Raw genomic sequence first — 6,000 nt, 5'->3', positions numbered from 1 at the left:
TATACACAAGCTTTAGATTAAAATATTTATATCTTATATATTTATATCTTATATATTTATCAGAAACGTAAATTAAACGGAGTAATATAATTATTTTATGAGTACACACCCGACTTAAAAATTACGACTCCATAACTGGACTCTTCGAATGTCAAAAACCGGATCAGATATCTATTTTTTGGGTTCAGATCAACCTGATCAATTGGATCAGACAAGGGTGGTCGTCTTACTACCCAAGCTTTAGATTAAAATATTTATATCTTATATATTTATATCATTAGAAAAATAAAATAATACGTACAGAGTAATTAATTTATGAGTACACACCGACTTAAAAACTAAGACTCCATAACTGGACTCTATGTGGTCGGATAAAGTTGGCCGTGGGCTTAAGCGGGCCTGGCCTATGCCAAGTCTACAATTATATATATCGTGTTAATTGGGTTGAGTCAAAAAGTTCGAAACAACCCATGACCCGTCGGCCTTTGTCTATTTTTACTAAATATATTTAGCTTACTTTGTTGTGACAGATTGAGTTTTGCCATGCCTTATCGTGATTTTTAACAAAAATAAATAAAATGCATACCATTACCACGAATTCATGCTCGTGTTGAGCCGGTGCTTTTTTCGTACCCGGCCCACATCCACCTCTTTACGGCCAGATAGTTTTGTACTTTAGTGCATCTCAATTCTATAAAAGGGGGAAGGGGTCAAGGGAGGTACGTCGTCCTTACAAGCTAGCTACTCTGCAATTCTGCATTTACGCTACTCTTTCTCTCTCTTAAAAAATACTCATTCTATTCTCTCTCTCTCTCCTATTCAAGCATGAATCGTCAAGCGGTTTACAACTTTATTTTCTTTGTTACGCTTAGCCACGCTTATTATGCGATAAGCAGGCGAGCTCGTCGGCAAATTATTGGAATGCTTGATGCATCAGATTTCCCTGATTGGACAACTTTCATCACTTATCTTCTTGCCATCAGCACTTTCATGAGTATCGGTTTCTACTTTCTCTATCTTATCTTCAACTATTTACTGGTTTCGATCTTGAGGATCGTTCGACATTGAGCTCGCTGGAAATCTGGAATCAAAATATGCTGGGAGTTTTTCTTGTTCTTCGGTCGTCATTACCTTGCTAGCTTTGGTTTGTTTTGTTGTTTTTTTTGCTGTTTTTTTTCCTGGATTGTGAGATGATCTTGAAGATCGATCGACATTTAGCTAACTTGCTGGAAATCTGGAATTAATGCTAGGCGCTTTTGTTCTTCTTCGTCATTACCTAGCTTGCTTTTGTTTTTTTTGTTTTTGCTGGATTATGAGATTAATTAATCAGCATGGTTTTCTATGTTGAACAAATTACTCAATGAAATGAAATGGTTACTGTTTTAGTTTCGATTATTGTTTCTGAGTTTGTCCATTTATTTTGATTTTATTTTCTGGGTTTGTCCATTTCCTGAGCTTTTATTTTGATTTTATTTTCTGGGTTTATATTTTGTTTTGTCTTTTTATGAAGAGAGAGAGAGGGACGCTGGAGGGAAATTATCCGTTGTAGCCTTGTAGGCCTTGTAGTACACCATTACACATTCCGTACTATTTTGTACGGCCAGTGATAGTTTATTACTGCTAAGCGTTTTTGTTCTTCTTCGTCATTATGCTAGATTTTTTTTGTTTTTCCCAGATTATGAGATTAATTAATCAACATGGTTTTCTTGAAGAAATTACTCAATGAAATGAAATGGTTACTGTTTTCGTTTCGATTATTGTTTATGGGTTTGTCCATTTTCTGAGCTTTTATTTTAATTTTATTTTCCGGGTTTATATTTAGTTTTGTCTTTTTATGAAGAGAGGTCGAGGGACTTTGGAGGGAAATTCACCGTTGTCGACCTTGTAGCACACTTACTGCTCCGTGCATATTCCGTACAGTTAACTACAGCAAATAATCATTGTCATATTTTTTGTCGTATTTGAGATTCTTTTCAAAATAAGAGGAAGTACAATGTACCAATCTACAATAAAAATGAACCTAAAAGAGCAGGGCCGTCTCCGGCAATTTGGAAGCCCTGTGCTAAAATACAGATATTGGGCCTCTAATAATTTTTACGGGCAATTATTTAAGATAAACACATAATTTTTATATTAATATTGTTTTATTTATACAAAATATAGAGTCAAATTAATAATATGGTATAACGTTTTATGTGTGATGGTTTGAGAAAATTGATGTAAAGATTTGATGGACATGAAAAAAATAAAATAAAATAAAAAAAGGGGGCATGGGAAGAATCGAACCCAGGTTTCAACTACCACACTTATGAGTCCATACCAACTGAGATAAAGATTACATATTGAATTATAAAGCAGCTATTAAATATATAATATTTGTTTTTTGGGGTTTAACCAACATAATTTCTTTTTGGGGCCCCAAAATTTTGTGGCCCGGTGATGGAGGTCCACCTGGACCTCCCTTTAGCCGGCCCTGTAAAAGAGTAAAAGAATGTTCTAGTCTAACATTTCTTTATTATTTTTAATAAACAATCCAAATCGAACTAGGGTACGTATAAATAAGTTCGACTTTAAACTATTACATCTTTGTGAGTTCGTGTAGTATTATTTTTAACAATCGCAACATATTACTTTGCTACACGATTTAATTAAGACATAAGAAAATGTAAACAACTAATTAAGGATATGTACAATGGAAATACAACAACAATAACAATAACCAAGTCTTAGAGAGCGTTCTATTCATCTGATTTTCACTTTTATTTTATGAACTTACTTTATGTGGACTTATTAGAACTTATCATGAATTATTTTCGTTGTAAATTGTACGTAGCCAACATTTAATTTTCCTGAATTCTTTTTTCAGAAATAGGTGAAAATGAGGCGAAGCCTTTAACCCAAAATGATTGAGGTCGGCTAAAATGAAATCGTGATAAGGAACCGCCTACGAAATGTGAAGTAACATAATAAAAGAAAATAAAAGGTTATTTTAAAAAGAATAGACACGAGACACGAAAAATTGATAACACGAAAACAAGATAGACCGGTTTACAATATAATGATAAATAAATAGCGGATATTTGTGTGCATAAAAAGGGGGAAAGGCAAGGGGTGTCCTAATTTGCCAAAACACACTCTTCCGATTTCCTACTCTCACTTTCTCTCTCCTAAAAACCCACTTTCTCTCTCCTCGAATCATCATCATCATCATCATCAACCATGCATCCCAATACATTTGTCAAGTTCATGTTCTGGGTAACTCTGTATTTATTAGTCATCCGCAATTTCATGCTCAAATTCGTGTTTTATTTAATCGGTATAGGTTATCTCTCTGAAGATTCCACCACTCTACTATTTTTCGCCTATTTCATCTCCTTTTTTCTTCCGTACTTCCTCACGCTCTTCATCTTCACCGTGCTCAAGTTTCTGATCAAATTCAGCTTTATGTCGCGATTCATCTCCATTGATGATCTCGAGTTGCATCACACAGCAACATTCTGGTTCGTAACGTATTTGATCTCTTATTACATGCTTGCCTAGCTACAAAATCGGTGTCACGTTTATAGAAGATTGGACCGGCGTCGTTTTATTTTTCCACTTCGATTGCCTTTTTGCTTTGTTTTTCACCATGCTCAAATTCCAGATGATCAACTTTGTTCATCGTCTCGCTTAATCAATCGATCGATTAATCACTTAATTTGTGCTAATTTTTATGGTTATTGTTGTTTTTAGATGATTTTGGTTAGGATTTTCAAATTGTTTATTGTTTACTGTCCGAATTATGGGTTTAATTATCTGAAATGTATGGTTTGAGATGTAAGAAATACTGAAATTATTACGTTAAATTCTCCATTGTTACTGATATTTGATTGCTTTTCCAGTTTCCGTCATTAATTTGTTCTTTTTTCATATCATCGATTGGCGCGCTTGAATCTCAATCTTTAGCTTAAACTACAAATTACACAATATGATTAACAAAGAGTTTTTGGATTAATTGTCATAAAGTACGTGTAATTAGGGCTAATTGAGCTAGCTGTTAAATTGCCATGGTCTGTTTACAATATTCTTTTTTGTCTTTTTGTGCAGGGAGTTAAAACTAATTTTATCTGTAACTATATATAGAATAAATAAATAAAACTAAAAAAAATCTAGGCTCGGAGTGAATTAAATTACGATTAGTTTTATGTATGGGATGTGTGTGTGAAATATAAAATGTCTTGCTTGTTAACCCGGTGTGATTGAAATAATAATTTTTCATACATATATCAATAATCTATCCGTATATCACATCCTAATATAAATTCAACGGATTTTTCATGAAATGCCCTTGAGATTTGCGTTAATGCACCAAATACCCCTAATGTTTCCAGAATGCACCAAATACCCCCGAGGTTTAAAACAATATCATCAAATACCCTTATTGACTGTTTTCCGTCTATTCTGTTAACTTTTCCGTTAACTAACTCTAATTTTTTTTTTTTTCTATTTCCCTTTTCTTTCTTCTCTTCCTTTCTCTTTCTTTTTCTTTATTCTTTCCTCTTCCCATGGAAGTCTCTCTCCTCTTCTTCACCATTACCATTATATGAGAATCACCCCCACCATCACCACCACCGCTACCCTCTTCCACTATTCACCATTGAAATTGCTTCTTCATAGAGGCCCAATTATCAACCTCATCAGCCCTCGAAATCTCATCTTTTCTGTCTCCTATCATCATCGAACCCACGACGTTGGTTTCTCCGACATTGGCTTCTCCGATAAGCTCTAGGTGTTTGTTCTGGCGGAGGTCGCGGTGGCTGGATTTTCTCTCTCCTTCTTGAAGTCTCGATCTCCCAGCCGTGAATACGCAATCCTCGCCGCCCATCGGTCAAAGCTTCTCCGCCGGCGGATTTGATCTCTTTCTCGTCGATCTCCACCTCCATTGCTATTTCTGTTCCCGGTGTGATTTGGGGAAGAACTGTGACTTTCAAGTCCTCTCCTTCTTCTTGTTCGGCTGCCCAAGAGTCGACACCACCCCAAGGATTCGGTGACCCAAGAATCGACACCACCCCCAACGCCCAAGAGCCACCATCTCCTTCAAATCTACAGACCAGGTTTTGGTGATTGGGTAATATCAATTAAATCGTTTATGAGGGATTTGGAGAGTTGGGTATTATTTGAATTCAATTGATTTCAGAAGAATTGGGGAAAAATCACAACATCAATCAATAATAATCTGAAGAGGATTATAAAAGCTTTAGAATTTTGAAGATGAAGAACAACTTCCATGGATGTGAGAGAAATTAAGAGTGAAGGCCAAGGGAAAGGAGGAGAGAAAAGGGCAGCCATGGTGCTGCTGTCGTTGAAGATCCAAAGAAAAGAGGAAAAGGAAATTGGGTTTTTAAAGAAAATTAATAGTAGTTAATTTTGTTGGGGTTTAAATAATATAATTAAGGGTTAATATTAGGATTAGTAGAGATAATGGTTGAGTAAGGACAAAAAAATAAATTCACGATAACGGAGACTTAACGGAATGGACGGAAAATGCTCAATAAGGGTATTTGATGATATTGTTTTAAACCTCGGGGGTATTTGGTGCATCCTGGAAACATTATGGGTATTTGGTGCATTAACGCAAACCTCAGGGGCATTTCATGAAAAATCCGTAAATTCAATTAGGTGGCTTTATACAAGGGCCCATATTTTTACGTGACAAAAAGTATCTTGACGTGAATTTAATACAATTTATATCAACTAGCGAGAAGTCCCGCCGGAGTTTTGGAGTCAAAGTGGGATTGTGTAGTGTGTATATTACGTAGTACTCCCTCCATTTCTAAATGTTGTATCCATTTGGAATCTTGGGGGGTTTTTAAGAAAAATAGAATCTTGGTTTGTATGGTTATAAGTGTAATGATTGGGTGTAAGAGAAATGATTGTGGGTAAGTGATTGGAATAAAAGAAGGAGAGAGAAAACAATGGAGATATTTATTATTATTACTAAAACAAATCAGATTTACTCAA

Source organism: Spinacia oleracea, chromosome 1 (genome assembly GCF_020520425.1).
Source record: "Spinacia oleracea cultivar Varoflay chromosome 1, BTI_SOV_V1, whole genome shotgun sequence".
In the NCBI taxonomy this organism is placed as follows: Eukaryota; Viridiplantae; Streptophyta; class Magnoliopsida; order Caryophyllales; family Amaranthaceae; genus Spinacia; species Spinacia oleracea.
Note: the sequence above shows the minus strand (reverse complement) of the source record.